The following is a 19,498-nucleotide window of genomic DNA, read 5'->3' on the forward strand; positions in this document are numbered from 1 at the left end:
CAGAAGCTGAAAGTGTTTATCAAGCAAATTGAAGTACAGCTCAAGAAGGTTGTTCGCAACATCAGGAGCGACAATGGTCTTGAATTCAAGAACAGGGAGTTGGAAGAGTTTCTTGCAGAAAAGGGAATTAGTCACAATTTCTCAGCTCCCTACACACCACAACAGAACGGAATAGTCGAAAGACGAAACCGATCTTTGTGTGAAGCTGCCCGAACTATGCTAAGTTTCACTTCCTTACCTCTTTATTTTTGGGCTGATGCTATTTCGGCTGCTTGTTTTACACAGAACAGGTCCTATCTCAACAAGCGATTCACGCTCACACCATATGAGATACTAAACAACAGAAAGCCCAATGTGAAATTTTTCCATGTGTTCGGCTTAAGGTGTTTCATCTTTAACTCTAAAGAACACCGCAACAAGTTTGATGTCAAAGCCGACGAGGGAATTTTTCTGGGTTATTCGCTCACATCCAAGGCATACAGGGTCCTAAACAAGCGTTCGAGAAGGATTGAAGAGACATACTATGTGACCTTTGACGATAGCTATGTCAAGTAGCTACAGGCCAAAGAAGACACCGCTGGGGAAATCTTTCCTCTAACTGGCCAGGTCACAGTCTCGGTCGCCAATTTATACGACAAATTTCTAGAGCTATTTGACGAACCGGAGAAAGCTTCACTCTCTGAAGCAGGTGCAGCAGACAACAAAGTTGATAATATTAAGCAGATTATCAAAGATGCTGCAAGAAAAATGCAGGAAGGAGAATCGACCACTAATGACTCTCCATCCAACAACGCATCAGTCGAGGGGGAGCCAAGCTCTCATGTCGAGGGGGAGCCAAATTCTCATGTCGAGGGGGAGCCAAGCTCACAAGTCCAGGGGGAGCCAAATTCTACAACATCAACCGAAGGTCCTTCATCAACCGAAGGTGCTTATCCAACCGAAGATACCTCTCCAACCGAAGGTGCTTCAGTGCCTGGAAGCTCAGCACTAGAAGAAACACCTGAACCTCATGTTTCTCAAAGCTCATCAATTGAGGGGGAACATAATGATATGACGCTCGATTACGACAACCAATCTGAGCCAGAAGAAATGATTAATGCTGAACTAGACCCAACCTTTGATCCGAATTACCCTCCTCTTGTCAAATGGACCAGAGATCATCCTATCTCTCAAGTAGTTGGTGATGTATCTGAAAAGGTTCTGACCCGATCACAACTGAAGGCAAAACAGACATCCTTATTTTCAAAGGTTGAGTTTTGTATGTTTAACTCATTCGTATCAAAAGTTGAACCGAAGACAGTTAACACTGCCCTAGATCACTCTGATTGGGTTCAAGCAATGCAAGACGAACTGAACGAATTTGAAAGGAACAAAGTCTGGCGCCTCATTCCAACTCCTCCAGATGCTTCGGTTGTTGGTCTCAAATGGGTTTTTAGGAACAAAATGGACAAGGAAGGTAATGTTATCAGGAACAAGGCTCGTCTGGTGGTAAAGCGATACTGTCAGGAGGAAGGGATAGACTATGAAGAGACTTTCGCTCCAGTAGCTAGGCTAGAATCTGTTAGAATATTTCTGGCTTATGCTGCTCACAAAAACTTTAAGGTTTTCCAAATGGACGTCAAGTGTGCATTTCTCAATGGAGAACTCGAAAAAACTGTGTATGTGGAGCAACCTCCTGGGTTCATGAACGAAAAGCATCCAAATCATTTCTATATTATGGATAAAGCTGTGTACGGCCTCAAACAAGCTCCGAGACCCTGGTATGAAATGCTTACAAAATTTTTAAAGTTGTCTAAATTTAAACAATGTTTGGTTGACCCAACCTTCTTTCGCAAAAAGGAAGGTAACCACCTTATGATAGTTCAAATTTATGTCGATGACATCATCTTTGGCTCCACGAATCCCAGCTTAACAGCTGAATTCAGAAAGCTGATGGAGACTAAGTTTGAAATGAGCTCAATGGGTCCTATTAACTTTTTCCTTGGTTTAAACATAAGACAGGGACCCGAAGGCATCTTTATTAATCAGGAAGCTTACACGAAGACTCTCCTAGCAAAGTTTGGCATGATGGGAGACTCAAAAGTCAAAGTCCCAATGGCATTCGGCACCAAACTTACCCCATCTCTAGATAAACCGGCTGTCGATATCATGCTCTATTGTCAAATGATAGGCTCTCTGATGTATCTAACTGCTAGCAGGCCTGATATCATGTTTTCTGTGTGTTATTATGCTCGATTTCAGGCAAACCCTTGCAAACCTCACATGCTTGCAGTGAAGAACATCTTACGCTATCTCAAGCAAACCACTTCCTTAGGTCTATGGTATCCATCCAACTCAGGCTTCTTTGTTCAAGCCTATTCTGATGCTGACCTTGGAGGATGTGGACTCAACCGAAAAAGCACAACTAGTGGCTGCCAATTCCTCGATGGGAAGTTAGTTAGCTGGCAGTCCAAGAAGCAAACCTGCGTGTCACTATCTACTGCTGAAGTGGAATACATTGCCGCTGCATCCTGCACATCACAAGTGATTTGGATCCAGAGTCAACTTCGAGACTATGGACTCAATATGAAGAAGATCCCACTATATTGTGACTCTGAAAGTGCAATTAGGATCTGTCATAACCCATTGCAACACTCTAAAACCAAACACATAACACTGAGGTATCACTTCATCAAAGATCACGTGGAAGATGGAAATGTCGAAATACACTTTGTTAGAACCACTGATCAATTGGCCGATGTCTTCACCAAAGCACTTCCTGAAACGACCTTCAGTAAAATTCTACAAGGCTTGGGTATGATGGTTGCAGAGTCGGTCCCAAATCCTCAAATCTCTATTTAATAATCAAGAACCGAACGAGACAGACCGCTCTGTTGCTCTCTGCTCTGGCGCTTTAACGGAACCGAAACAACCAGACCGCTCTGTTGCTCTCTGCTCTGGCGCTTTAATGGAACCGAAACAACCAGACCGCTCGGTCTCTCTCTGCCTTGGTGAAATAAAGGAACCGAAGCAACCAGACCGCTCGGTCTCTCTCTGCTCTGGTAAAATAAAGGAACCGAAGCAACCAGACCGCTCGGTCCCTCTCTGTCCTAGTAATTTAAAGGCTCCCACGCAAACAGCACGCTCGGTCTCTCTCTGCTCTAAGGATTTACTGAACCGAACGAGACAGATCGCTAAGTTCTTCTCAATTCTGAAATTGTCACCGAAATACACAGATCGATCGAAAATTCCAAAATTACAAAAACACTTTATCTTTCTGGTCGGTGTACGTTTTGCACAGGTGCATACAAGCATCTCCTTCTGTAGTGTTTACCCAGGTATGTTTTATCTTTATCAGACTAGTTAGACGTCCCTAGAAGCATGCTGCTGTATGTTGTCGCAAGCCTCTATGACCTCGAGCATGCCTTAATGATTCGATCAATACCTATCATTTCTTCCCAATCAGGCTACTTTCTCACACTCGGTCTAGAGCTACCTTACTCTACTCATCTGAAACATGAGTTGCTCTGCTTTGTCCCTATTCTGTAGCAGAAGGTACGTTCGGTCTCTTACCCATCTCCTCATCTTCTTCATTTACATTCGATTCCCCAAAGTAACCCTTGATGCTTTCGGTCTTTACCACTGAGGCTTATGGTTGCACAACATCTGTGTTTATGATCTTAAATTCATTTACCAGGGTCTAAGTGAAACCCAAAATCCAATACCTGAAATGAATTGACGGTGAGTGATAAACTCAAGCTATTACTTGGAAATCTCATTTTCCTTTTGCGTGATCTTTTATGAAATTATCTCCACCTAAGACATTTCTTCCCAAAGAGGTCCAGTTTATTTTTTCTTTGAGATTTCTGTCTATACCATTCACGTCATGAAATACTTCCCTCCAACCTGTTCAACAGATCACATCGATCTCACAGGTATCTCTACCAACACTCAGTTTTATGTTAAGACTTGATGTTCGGTTTGAGTTCAGCCACCCTTCAGCCCATGATCAAAAGATGCCTTTCATTGTTTATTAACAGACAACTGATCGTATTTCTCGGGAAACCACACAAGCACTTCAAGTCTCTCTTGGCTTTGAAGGAAGCGATTTTTTCCCGAAATCTTCCGCTTTCTGTCTTCTTACTAGACAACACTCACATTCCATACACCTTAGATTTATCTCTTTATCTTTCACACTCCTATGCACGAAAATTAATTTTTTCCAACATTCTGATTATTGTTTGGCATATGGTTTTAAGTTTCAGATGTAACCAAACAAGGGCACAAGAATTTCAAACGGTACAAAAATGATTTGGGCGCGTGCAATTGATTCCTTTCACACCCACGTGTGCTGACGTATTCCTGGGATACACCATAACTTCCAATCGCGCTTTTTCAGGCGACGTTTTGGTTTCTTCATCATCACGATTTTCTCTCTCCTATGAATGGTATAAATAAGGGGTGATCGTGTTCTTTGGCATTTACCTCTCACGAATTCTCTCTGAAAAAGTTTCAACTGTTCATCTTCTTCCACAACTCAACAATGGCGACTTCTTCTTCAGCACAAGATCAACCTGCCTCCTCTTCTCTACTCTCAATCAAACCTAATCAAAATTTGATTATAGAGATGATGCCATTCTTATATGACTCCTACATGCTACACGTGGTGGAATGCCTCAAATATTCCCCATTGGTGTTAGCACTCACGCAAGTGGAGGCCGTACCCATGTCCCTGCTCTCCCAAGTCTACACAACGGCCAACTACGACAAACATAAGGACCGCATCTTCTTCACCATTCACGACAAGAAAACCTCGATGTCCAAAACACGGTTTTGCTCCCTTTTAGGGCTTGTCATCGACTCCTCCGTCATCTCACCGGATTTCATCACCACTGCGCAACTTTTTTCGATGATGTATGAAATGGGGTATACGGATGTTCTTACCACCATTGCCAAAGTCAAGAAATCATGTCTTCCGTCTCAGTGGAACAGATTGCTTACCCTTCTTATTAAGGGTTTAGCGGAGAGATGTGGTGGTTCTGACACCACAAGCAAAGGGTTTCTGCCATCATGTATGGTCTTTACAACGACATCAATCTAGATTATGGCTCCATAATCTGGGCTCAAGTCGTTCAGAGTCTCAACACAACTGTCAGGTACTCCGAGATCTCATGCGGCAGGTTTTGGACGCTTATCACCAGAAGGGCCATGGATTCCCTTGACATCCCGGTAATGAAGGATGCTCTTACGGCTTCAATTGCATCTTACCACACCAAGAAGATCATAGTCTCCGATCCAAGTAAGTTTCTTCACTATGGATTGATCCCTGAGTCCATGTATAGGTGCGTCACGCCACACAGCAAAATCATGGCTGACTACAGCACCAGAACACCCTTGCCTCCTAGGGTTCTGTCTGAGGAACAACGTGCTGCTCTTGATGCCCTCGATCAACCTGCCAACCGTGGCAAGAGGGCAAGCAAAAAGGAGAAAGCAGAAAAGAAAGAACCTGAACCGAAGAAGGAGAGAAAGAGAAGATCCTCCAAACGCAAGTCTGAGGCAGAGGCACCTTCTCAATCCAAATCCAAAAAGGTCAAGAAGATGGCTAAAAGAGCCAAAGGGTCTCCTTCTTCTGAATCTGCTCCATCAGACACATAGGCTGCTGCTCCTCAAACCGAAACAACACCTGTTCAGTCTCCTCAACAACCATCTTCTCCAGCGGGCACTCTTCTACCCTCTCCACCTACATCTCCCCAACTTACTAAATCACCCACTCCTCCTACTTCTCCAAAAATTCCAACCCCTCCCCAATCACCCACACAGAAGGTCACACTTTCTGTTCCTATAACCATCCCTCCAACAACAATAGAACCTACCATCCCCCTCTCTGTTCCTCATCCTTCATCCTCTATCTCCACGCCTATTATCACCGAATCTTCCCAACCACCAGTAACGGTCAATGTATCTGATACAGGGGCTACTACTGTGGTTGAAACCCCGGTCATCAACCTTCCCCCATCTCCTTCTCCATCATCCAACTCCGGTGCTACCTTGGGGGGCGATGATGAAGAGTTCGAGTCTATCTATTATAGCCCCTACCGGATTCCTACAGACACAGATGCTGATACCCCTGTTTCTAGTCAGCAGATTCAGGAAATTCACGCCAAACTTGACAGTCTGCTGGTTGATAATAAAGCCTACGGGGGTGTTGTGCTCAAAGCCTTCATTGAGTCTGCGATCAAGACGTACACTGACGCCTTGGATCGTTCAACTGACGCCATAGATAACTCAGCTGCTTCATGCTCAAAATCCACCAAGGAAATTTCTGAGGTTGTTCACACAACTCAGATCTTTCTTGATTCTCTAAAAGCTCACGCTGACTCTAGTGCGGCCAAGCTTCAAGTGTCTGTAGACTCTCTCTCGGCTACCCTTCAGGGTGAAACCACCAAATTTGAGGCTCTGCGCGCTGACCTCAAAACTGAATCCTCCTCATTTCTCAAAACTTTGGATTCACATTTTGCTTCTCTGGCAGCCGAGAGCACTCTGAAGGAAGATCTTGTCAAGCACCAGGCAACCATCGACTTACAAAAGATCCAACTGGCCCAGGCACAACAAGAAATTTCTTTGCTAAAGACTCAGCGGGCAGTTCTTCAAAGTTGCACTGGTGATGTCAAGAATATGTTAACAAATGTTCTTGACACTCATGATCCCATCCTAACCCTCACTATCAAACAGCATCTCCAGGCGAAACTCCTTCCTGCTATTAACATCCTGAGTGAAATGAAGAGTGTCCCGGAGAAGCTTGTTCTTCCGCGACAAGGGGGAGAGGAAGGTGTGTCCAAGACAGAACAGAAGGTTAATGTAGCTTCGGGTTCTGGGAAACAAGTCCTTGTTGAGAGTGAATCAGATTCAGATGAAACTATCACTGTAGCTCCTCAACACAACAAAAGGGACAAAGAGCTTGATGAAACTCTAAAGATAGCTCGAGAGGCCGAGGCCAGGGAAAGAAAGATCAGGGAGGATGAGGAGGCCATTCAAGCCAAGAAGACTCTGTTCCCAGATTGGGACAGAGACACACTCATCACTCATGCATCCTTCGAGTGTGAAAATACAAATGACTCGCAGTTCGACATGCCAATCACGCACAAAGCTTTCACATTTCATTGCTTTGATGTCACTGCCGATGTCCCTCATCCGAACCTGAAGGTTGACAGATCGCTAATAGATTTCTATCTGAAGTATGGTCAACCGCAGTACTTGACATGGAGCGCTCAGAAAATCATTAAAGTCAAGGTACTGAAACCGACACAGGCTGGGAAATTTGTGAACGTTAATTTCAAAATCAACAGAGGAATGGCCAACACTAAACATCTTATTTCTCTGGCAGATCTTCCCAGTCTGAATCCGCATGATTGGATTATGCTATACACCATTCTTCTCTCCAACCAAAGAGAGTATGAACCGATTCTTAAACATCTTAAAAGAATGTTGGCTTCCTACGTCCATGAGCTCGCCACTATGGATCAGGAAATAGCAAAAGTTATGAACAAGAAACCAACCGTCAAGCCCACTTCCAAGACAGGAGATGTTCATAAAATGAAGATAGGGCAAATTGATTCTTCCAATCTGACGGTTATGTTCACCAGAGGCGACAAGCATAAGTTTCTGTTTGCTTTGGTAGACAAACATCTGTTTTCTACAGATTGTCTGGAGCATATTATTAACATCATTCACCGATGCAAACAGAACTCAACAGCAGACAAGAAGAACTTCATTGACATGCTTCGTTGCTATATCACCTTCAGGCATCACATTCTGGCTATAATACCGAAGATTTTTGAGACGGTAAAGAAGCCCTCTGCTGTAAAAAGAGAGTGAAGGTCTCGCTCCAAATTGACGCAAAGGGGGAGATTTTTGGGCCGAAGATTATTTTGAAGATTGCGTCTTTTGGGCTCGATAGTATTAGTCACTTTGTATTCCGGTTTGGGCCTGTCCAACCGAGAACCTTTTATGTTTTGTATATAAGTTTACGCTTGCATACATATTAGGTTAACGATTTTAGAGATTAACGACATAGCGTTTCATCTAGAGTATAAGAGGTTTCTTTAATCGTTCTTGTAACCTACCAATCCTCTACAGTTGATGTTCTTAATCGAGCTCTTCTGAGGATTTTGTTTAATCATTCGACACATTTAATTCCATCTTGACTTGTTCTTATTATTGCGTTCATACAGTTTTATATTTACATACTTGTTCAAGATCTAATCGATCTTTATAGATTAAAGGTTGGTTTAACCGCATCATTTATAAACTCTTACATAAACTTATCCCATCATGGATCAATAGCCTAAACCATATGTAATAATGATTTACATAATCAGTCCCAGTTAATATAATTAGTCTCTTTTGATCACTAAATTAATTCCAAATTAATTCTTGATCAATACAAATTAAATAATATGATTTCATAATTAATATATTATACCTATAATATGTAACGCCCCGATTCTCAGTTATTTCTTAAATAAGATTTATTGGGTTAAGCTCTACTCGACTAGTTAGTTAACCTACTCGTCGAGTAGCAGCGGGGTGGGATCGCGTTTTAAGTGACCTACTCGACGAGTCCATGTTGGGGCTAGGAGAGTTGGAGCTGGCAGTGGAAACCCTAAATCCTGGGGTTTGCACCTCTATTTAAAGGAGCCTTAGTCTCCTTTAGCCTCTTTACAGTCTTTAAGAGCCTCTTAAAACCCTAATTCGTTTGTGTGTGCCTTGGTGTGGTGTTGAGGCCTGAAAAAGAGGATCTTAGAGGAAGAAAGCTAAGAGTGCAAAGGAATTTGAAGCAAGGATGGAGTGGGAAGCCGGATATACCTCAGCTAGCATCCTTTTGGAGGTATCAAAGTGCCATTTTTTACTTCCCTTTTTCCGTTTTGTTGAGTTTCTAGGGCTTTTATGGATTTTCAAGTTGGTAAGATGAGCTATGGGCTAGATTTAAAGTTGTAACTTCAGATTTGGACACTCCTTGGATTTTAGAAGCATAAAGTCACAGTCTTGGTTGTAATTAAGGTCCCTCTTGAGCATGAAGTTCCATTAAGAACTTAGAATAGACATTTAGAGCCTTTATGGTCATGAATGCACGTAAAGTTTCCAAGTTGACGTGATAAGCATGCCCTAGAAGCTTGGATCTATGAGTTAGAGTCGTTGCATGGCTCAAAACAAGTCTATATGGAAAAAGGACTGAATAGACTCGGCGAGTCGCAAGGTTAACTCGGCGAGTTGCATGAAGATGGCCGTGAACTCGATGAGTTGATGAACAACTCGGCGAGTCCAATGAAGATCGCCATAAGACTCTATCATACCACAAAACCAAGACTGGAGGAAATGTTCTGGGGCGGAGGACGTCATGTAAAGTATCACAACACAGTATAATAGTAAACAAGCAAACAACATCATCCATTGCATTAAATATATATAATTTTAATACAAGCGTGTTTCGTACCGTTATAGACACCAAAAATGTAAATCAAAATAATAAGATGAGTCTCGAATGCGCTTCATTTTCTCAAAAAGTTGGCCTTGGTACCTGTCTACTGGTGACTTGAGAATACAAGTTATTTTGAAAGAGTTTATCAGCATTAAAGCTGGTGAGTTCATAAGTATTTTAGTGTCGGTGTTTGTATCAAAATGTTTAACGTGGTTTTTAAGCATGAGTTTGTAAACATTGGTGGTAGAAGCATGTGAATGTTTGTAAGTGTTTGTAAAAGTTTGAGTCTCTCAGAAAAACCTATATTTTCTATTAAAAGTAGCCTTCTACCAAGGCATAACTGTTTTGTATGTTAGTTTACCGTATAAGTGTGTAATTTTCCCAAGTGCGACTATCATTAACAAAATATAGTTTGTACATTTATGTTTAAGTGAAATGATCACTAAATGTATGTAAAGGGTAAATTATTCTAGTACTGTAGTGTTGTATTATAGGAACTACTGTTGTACTAACTACCTTAAACCGGATTTATATTAAGGCCTCATGTGATTAATTGTACCATACTATCGACTAGCTAACAACGACAAATGTAGGTCGTAAAAAGGTATGATGTTTGGCACCCGCAGACCTGCAGGTCCGGCTGTAGCTAGCAGCAAGGTGTAGGATAGTCAATCTAGTATAGAACTATACACAAACTTGCGCTCTCCCTCCAAGAGACTCTGGCTACAACTCGGGCCATGACATTGAAGGCATGCTCTGATACAGTGGATCAAAATTTGTTAACGTATTCATGTATATGTAATGTAATGTTACTCGTTCTAGTATCGTTGTATATGTTCTCTTTCTAGTATAGTTGTATATGTTCTTCTTCTAGTATAGTTGTATATGTTCTTCTTCTAGTATAGTTGTATATGTTCTTCTTCTAGTATAGTTGTATATGTTCTCGTAGTAATAAGTACTAACTCATGAATGAACTGACTTATAACTCTAGAAATAGTATAAGTATGATCCTGTGCTACCCCGATGGTAACATACTAATGATGTAACTAGTACGCATGAATATGGAAGCACTTTTATGTCTATATATGTACACATGATATATAATTAATATTGAAACGACTTTCGGACGGCTACCCGATATCCCACCAGACCACATCTCAAGCGCGAAAAGGAAATAGGGCGGACGGCCTTCCTAAGCCTTTTAAATATTTCTTATATAACTATACATATACGGGCATGGAATTTATAATAAGTATAACAAGGTTTAAGTAAAAATATTTGATAAGTAAAAGAGTTTGTAAAACAGTTTGAAGTAAAACAGCTTTGATAAACAGTTTGAATAGTAGTAAAATCATTGGTTTTGTAGTTGTTAATCACATGTGATTGATGTAATAACTATAAGTATTCAATGTGTAGTCACCCCCATAAAGCATGTAAAACATTTAAAAGTATTTTAAAGGTTAGTTAAAGGGGTATGAACTCACTTGCGATGAGTGGATTGGATTGAAGTGTCGGGTACGGTGCTAGGTGACAAATGAAGACTTGTACACACGCACGAGCCTAGTTATCATATAATGAACATATATATAACTAATTATCCAATTTATAACTAATAAATTAAGTTGGGACTATCTAGAACATGAAAACACTTTGTTTCAAGTCTTAAAGATCACAAGGATTGCATCCAAGTGTTGTTAGGGCAAAGCTAGGGTGTTTGGAGTTCAAGGGTAAATTGCTTTGGAGTTTACAGTTTTGATGGTCATAACTCAAGGAGATTCTGACAACAAACTCTAGAGTTTATGGTCATAAACTCTAGTCCTAGTGACCAAGTGTTGTTTTGTGGTTTAACAAGTCGTTTGAAGCATTTCTACTAAGTGGTTTTTCCTTTGGAATGGACTAGGGCAACAAAAACACTCCTTGGAGGAGTTTACGGCCTCATGGCATTTCCCTTTGGGTTTAATACTGTAGATCCATATGGAGAAGGTTATTGCCATGTTTTCAAGTCCCAAACACAATTAGGTAAGTGTACAAGCTAGTTTCTAGGCCTAAGGAAGGAAAATGACCAACTTAAACACACTTTAGGGTGTTTACGGTTTTGGGAGATCCCCAAACCGTAAACACCTATAAATGTTGGTTTTTGATGTTTTTCAAGGCTTAAACACAATAAAGGAAGGTTTAAACCTGTCAAGTATGGCTTAAACATCAAACTAGGGTTTAGATAAGGACTTAGGCACACTTTGGTGCCCTTTATGGTGTTTATGGCCCAAGCATTTTCTTGGACCATGAACACCTCAATCCTTGTGTTATTGGCATAATTTCTTGATGTTTAAATGTAATACTAGCCTAAGAAGTCTTAAGGATGGAAGTACTTACTATTAGAAGGCTTGATTTGAGCTAAAAGGCCAAGAACACTGAGTGTGTGTTTTTCGTGTTCTTGGTGTTTTGGAAATCTAGACAAAATACATAAATGAATGGATGAATAGATGTACAAACACTAGATTAAGTGTTTTACTAACTTGAAATTGTTAGAACACTTACAACTTTGAAGATTTGGAATTAAATCTAGGATGATACTTGAAAGAGTTTTTGGAGTTTACTCTTTTGTGAACTTGGGGAGTAATCACAAATGACTAACTTTTGGGGAGTAAACACAAATGACTATCTTTTGGGGAGTAAAATCATACATAGGTATGAGTTTACGGTTTTTGGGTGATTTTTCAACCCAAACATAAAAGTTTGGTCGGGAATTTCTAAGACGCAAAGTGTTTGCTTTTTTTAAATGTCAAAACCCGAGATGATACTTTCTTTCACCCGTTCGCTTAAAAATAATATTAAATAATCAAACGAACTTTAAATTTCGTACAAATAAGAAATAATTACATTAACTTATCATAAGAAGGGTTGACTTGTAGGGTTTGACCAAACGGAAAATTTGGTTTGTCACATCATCCCCCTGTTAAAGAGAATTTCATACCGAAATTTAAGTCTAAACAATAAAGTAGTTTCAAATAACTAAGCAAAAAGATGAGGATATTTCAGTTTCATCTGATCCTGAAGCTCCCAAGTGAATCCCGGTCCTTATTTGGTGTTCCAGCAAACCTTCACAATCCGGATACGGCTTTTCTTCGTCTGTTTGACTTGTCGGTCCATGATCTCTATTGGTTCTTCCACGAAGTTAAGGCTCTCGTTGATCTCGATCTCATCGAGTGGGATTACAAGAGTCTCGTTGGACAGACACTTTTTCAAGTTAGATACGTGGAATGTAGAATGTACGTTACGAAGTTCGTCAGGTAGATTGAGTTTGTATGCTACAGGGTTGATTCTTACGAGAATCTCGAAAGGACCTATTTATCTCGGATTAAGCTCCCATGCTTACCGAAGCGTATTAATCCTTTCCAAGGTGAGACTTTGAGAAGGACTCGGTCCCCTACCTGGAGTTCCAAAGGTTTCCTTCGCTTATCAGTGTAGCTCTTCTATCGGTCTCTGGAGGCTTTCAATCGTTCACGGATCTGAATGATCTTCTCTGTGGTTTCCCGAATGATTTCCGGGCCGGTAATAGTACCATCAGAAACTTGCCCCCTAGCTAATTGGGTATCCCGCACTTCAGCCCATCACAGAGGGGATCTGCACTTTCGGCCATAGAGGGCTTCGAATGGAGCAACCCTGATGCTCGTGTGATAGCTATTATTGTAGGAAAACTCCAGAAGGGGTAAATGAGTATCCCATGCCTTTCGAAAGTCAATCACACAACTCTTAACATATCTTCCAGTGTTTGTATGGTCCTTTCACTTTTCCCGTCGGTATGTGGATGGTAGGCCGTACTCATATCCTGTCGAGTTCCTAGGGAACTTTATAATGACTGCCAGAACCCTGAAGTGAATCTACTATCTCTGTCCGAGATAATAGATAAGCAAACACCGTGCGGTCTTACAATCTCCCTAATGTATGTTCTTGTAAGTTTCTCCACCTTGTAAGTCACTTTGATAGGCAGTAAGTGTGCAGACTTGGTCAATCGGTCGACGATGACCCATATGGTATCAAGTCCACCCATTGTCTTGGGCAACTTTGTTATGAAATCCATAGTAATCCGCTCCCACTTCCATTCTGGAATTTCTGGTTGTTGTAGTAAACCGAAGAGCTTCTTGTATTCGACCTTAACCTTTGCGCAAGTAAGGCATTTACTTACGAACGTAACAATCTCTGCTTTCATATTAGGCCACCAGTATAACTTTTTGAGATCCAGATACATCTTATCTGAACCTGGGTGGACGGAATATAGAGTGTTGTGTGCCTCGGTCATGACCAAGTCTCAGAAACCACCGTGTATCGGTTTCCAGATTGGGTCCACGAAATAAGAAGCTCCGCCACCCTTAACCTCTAAGTTCTTATCCATTCCTCTCAAGGATTCACCTGCCATGTTTTCAGGTTTCAAAGCGTCGAGCTGCACAACCTTAATTTGTGTGGACAAGTGTTAATGGATAGTCATAGTCAATGATTTGACTCTACGACCAGAATATTCTTTCCGACTTAGGGCGTCAGCTACTACATTGGCTTTACCCGGATGATAACGAATTTCACATTCGTATTCACTGAGTAGCTCGACCCACCGTCGTTGTCTCAAGTTGAGCTCCTTCTGGTCGAAAATATGTTGCATAATTTTGTGGTCAGTAAAGATAGTGCTCTTTGTACCGTAGAAGTAATGTCTCCAGATCTTTAAAGCAAACACAACTGCTCCTAGTTCAAGATTGTGGGTCGTGTAGTTGACCTCATGTGTCTTCAGATATCTTGAGGCATAGGCGATGACATTACCTCGCTGCATCAGAACACACCTGAGCACTTGATTCGATGCATTGCAATAGACTATGAAGTTTTCTATCATTTCGGGGAGGGATAGTACTGGTGCGGTGCACAAGGCTCGTTTGAGCGTTTGGAAAGCTCTCTCCTGTTTATCTTCCCAGTCAAAGGCCTCGCGTTTCTGGGTCAGTGTTGTAAGAGGTTTCGCAATTCGGGAGACGTTATGTATGAACCTGCTGTAGTAGCCAACGAGACCTAGAAATTAACGAATTTCTGTTGGCATCTTCGGTGCTGACCAGTTCTCAATGGCCTTAATTTTGGATGGGTCCACGCGGATTCCTTCTTCGCTTACCACGTGTCCTAAGAATTCGAATCTTCGGATCCAAAATTCGCATTTAGAGAACTTCGCATAGAGCTTCTCCGTTCGTAAAGTTCCTAGAACTTGTTGCAGGTGATTGCCATGCTCTTCCTTACTTCGGGAGTAGATCAGGATGTCATCTATGAAGACAATGACGAACTGATCGAAGTAAGGTCGGCATACTCTATTCATCAGATCCATGAAAACTGTGGGCGCATTGGTCAACCCGAATGACATCACCACGAACACGTAGTGTCCGTAACGAGTTCGGAAGGTTGTGTTTTGGACATACTCCTCGAGCACTTGTAACTGGTGATATCCGGATGTTAGATCAATTTTGGAAAAGTAGTTCGCCTCTTGCAATTGGTCAAATAGATCATCTATGCGAGGCAGAGGGTAACGATTCTTGACCGTCAGTTTGTTGAGTTCTCTGTAGTCTATACACATACAGAATGATCTGTCTTTCTTCTTCACGAACAAGACTGGTGCTCCCCAAGGCTTGAAACTCGGTCTTATAAAGCCCTTGTTGACCAGTTCGTTAAGTTGACCAGATAGTTCCTGCATCTCTGTTGGTGCTAATCGGTAGGGCGACTTGGCTACTAGGGTAGTTCCTGGGACTAAGTCGATTCTAAACTCGACCTGTCGTTGCGGAGGTAATCCTGGTAGCTCTTCTGGGAAGATGTCAGGAAAGTCGCTCACTACTGGGATTTTCTTTAGTTCTTTCATTTCAAGGCTCGTATCAACGACGTGAGCAAGGAATGCATGGTATTCTTTACGTAGATACTTATGTGCTTGAATACTTGATATAATAGGAAGACTCGCACCGGGTTTCTCGCCGTAGACGATAAGAGTTTCGTTAGACGGGTGGTATAGAGGGACTGCTTTTTCGTAACACATGATGTCGGTGCGATGAAGACTAAACCAATCCATGCCAATGATAATGTCGAAGCTTTTAATTGAGACCGGCATAAGGTCGATTGGAAATGAATGGTTATCTAGAGTCAGGGTACATCCTAAGTATATGCTATTTGTACTTTCGGTTTTTGTGACAACCCGAAAATTCCATTTGGTCAAACCCTAAAAGCCAACCACTTCGTGTCATAAATTAATATCATTATTTCTTATTTTTAAGAAATATAAAGTTCGTTTTATTATTTTAATATTATTTTTAAACGAACGGGTGAAAGAAAGTGTCGTCTCGGGTTTTGATTTTTGAAAACCGCAAACACTTCACGTATTAGATACACCTGACCAAACTTTTATGTTTTGGGTTTAGAATTCACCCAAAAACTATGAACTCATACATATGTATGAGTTAACTCCCCAAAAACTAGGCATTTGTGTTTACTCCCCAAATAGTCAAAAGAGTAAACTCCAAAAAAGTCTCTCAAGTATCATCTAAGATTTAATTCCAAATCTTCAATCTTATAAGTTTTCTAACCATTTCAAGTTATTAAAACACTTAATATAGTGTTTGTGCATCTATTCATCCGTTCATTTTCCGTTTTTGTTTAGATTTTCCAAAACACTAAGAACACACACTAAGTGTTCATGGCCTTTTAGCGCAAATCAAGCCTTCTAATTGTAAGTACTTCCATCCTTGAGTGATTCTAAGCTAGTATTATAATTAAACACCAAGAAAATATGTCAAGAACACAAGGCAAGAGGTGTTCACGGTCCAAGGTGATGCTTGGGCCGTAAACACCATAAAATGCACCAAATTGTGCCTAAATCCTTATCTAAGCCCTAGTTTGATGTATAAACCATCCTTGACATGTTTAAACCTTCCTTTGTTGTGTTTAAGCCTTGAAAAACATCAAATGCTCACAAAAATAGGTGTTTAAAGTTTGGGGATCTCCCAAAACCATGAACACCCAAAAGTATATCTAAATGGGTTATTTTCCTTCCTTAGGCTAATAAACTAGCTTATACACTTACCTAATTGTCTTAGGGACTTGAAAACATGGATATACACTATTCCATATGGGTTTATGGTTTTTAAACCCAAAGTAAAACGCCATGAGGCCGTAAACTCCTCAAATGAGGTGTTGTGTTGCCCTAGTCCATTCCAAAGGCCAAACCACTTACTAGAAATGCTTCAATGGCTTACTAAAACACACAACAACACTTGGACTTTAAGACTAGAAATACTTCCATAAACTAGAAATACTTCCATAAACTCTCTAAGTCTTGACCACCAAAACTGTAAACTCCAAGGGCGTTTACCCTTGGACTACAGACACACTAGTTTTTGCCCTACCAACACTCGGATGCAATCCTTGTGATCTTTAACACTTAAAATAAAGTGTTTTCATGTTCTAGGGTGTCCTAACTTAATTTATTAGTTATAAATTGGCTAATTAGTTATATATATGTTCATTATATGATAACTAGGCTCGTGCGTGTGTACAAGTCTTCATTTGTCACCTAACACCGTACCCGAGACTTCAGTCCAATCAACTCACCACAAGTGAGTTCATACCCCTTTAATTAACCTTTGAAATACTATTAAATGTTTTAAATGCTTTTATGGGGGGGGGGGGGGAATACAAGTTAAATACTTATAGTTATTACATCAATCACATGTGATTAATAACTACAAAACCAATGATTTTACTACTATTCAAACTGTTTATCAAAGCTGTTTCCTTCAAACTGTTTTTAGAAACTATTTTACTTATCAAATACTTTTACTTAAACTTTATTATGCTTATTATAAATTGCATGCTCATATATGTATAGTTATATAAGCAATGTTTAAAAGGCTTAGGAAGGCTGCACGCCATATTTCCTTTTCCTCGATTTAGATGTGGTCTGGTGAGATATCGGGTAGCCGTCCGAAGGTCGTTTCAATATTAATTATATATCATGTGTAAATATATAGACATAAAAGTTCTTCTGTGTTCATACATACTAGTTACATCATTTGTAAGTTACCATCGGAGTAACACAGGATCATACATATACTATTGTTAGATCAATGAGTCAGTTCATTCATAAGTCAATACTTATTACTATGAGAACATATACAACTATACTAGAAAGAGAACATATACAACTATACTAGAAAGAGAACATATACAACTATACTATAAAGAGAACATATACAACTATACTAGAAGGAGACCATATACAACTATACTAGAAGGAGAACATATACAACTATACTAGGAAGAGAACATATACAACGATACTAGTACGAGCAACATTACATTACATATACATGAATACATTAACCATTGTGATCCGTATCAGAGCATGACTTCAATGTCATGATCCGTGTTGTAGCCAGAGTCTCTTGAAGGGAGAGCGTGAGTTTGTGTATAGATCTATACTGGATTGACTATCTTACACCTTGCTGCTAGCTACAGCCGGAACTGCAGGTCTGCGAGTGCCAAACGTCATTTCATCTTATAACCTACATTTGTTGTTGTTTATCCAGTCGATAGTATGGTACAATTAATCAGAAGATACCTTAATATAAATCCGGTTTAAGGTAGTTAGTACAGTAGTAGTTCCTATAATACAACACTACAATACTACGTTAATTTATCCTTTACATATTTAGTGATCTTTTCACTTAAACATTAATGTACAAACTATATTTTGAGAATGATAGTTACACTTGGGAAACTTACACACTTTTACGGTAAACGAACATACAAAATAGTTACGCTTGGTAGAAGGCTACTTCTAATAGAAAATATAGTTTTTTCTAAGAGATTCAAACTTTTAGAAACACTTACAAACCTTCACGTACTTATATTACCAATGTTTACAAACTCGTGTTTATAACTACGTTCAAACATTTTGATACAACCACTGACACTAAAATACTTATGAACTCACCAGCTTTAATGCTGATAAACTCTTTCAAAATAACTTATATTGTGAGGTCATCCGTAGACAGGTACCGAGGCCATCTTTTGAGAAGATGGAGCATATTCAAGACTCATCTTATTATTTTGATTTGCATTTTTGGTGTCTATCACTGTACGAAACACGCTTGTATTACAATTATATATTTAATGCAATGGATGATGTTGTTTTCTTGTTTACTGTTATACTGTGTTGTGATACTATACATGACGTCCTCAGCCCCAGAATGTTTCCGCCGTTGTTGGTTTTGGGGTCTGACAGATTGGTATCAGAGCATTGTTTATAGTGAATTAAGTATACCAACCCATAAAAGATATACTAACTATAAATACATTGAAATTAAAATATTCTGACTAAGAGTTTATACTTATAAATAATAATATATTTAATTAAGTATGCAAGTCTGCATTCATACTAAATTCGGTGTCACTAGGACAGTACAAAAGAATTACGATTGTTGAACAATACAGGTGTAACAGCTCAAATTTTCAAATAAAATTTTCATTTAAAACAAAACATCATTATTCGACAAAAGAGTTTATTCCAAGTTTATTGCAAAAGTATAAATAATAAATCTCCAAGATCTTCAAAAATGGCAGTGTGTACGTGTCACGCCGGCGCCTTCCCACGGTCATCACTAGTACCTGAAAAACATAAACACAACTAGTAAGCATAAATGCTTAGTGAGTTCCCCAGTATACGACTTACTGATGTGCACGAAAGTACCCATTAATTTTAATATTTATAACCTAACAAACTTAGACTAACTATGCACTTATAGGCAGTGTACCTAGTCAGATTACAGTATAGCTTAGGTAAGTCGGGTGTCGATCACAGGGAACGGTGGATTAATTTAATATATTTAATTATAGGTTATATATCACACGAAAAGAATAATTTAATAAATCTCAAACTAATAATTAATTAACCATTCTCGATAAGCTAACAGGAAAAACAAATCTCTTTAGGTACTTTGGTTTAGACAAATTCCACCTTGAAACAATAGACAA

Source organism: Lactuca saligna, chromosome 5, assembly GCF_052625555.1.
Source record: "Lactuca saligna cultivar CGN05327 chromosome 5, ASM5262555v1, whole genome shotgun sequence".
NCBI classification, from domain to species: Eukaryota; Viridiplantae; Streptophyta; class Magnoliopsida; order Asterales; family Asteraceae; genus Lactuca; species Lactuca saligna.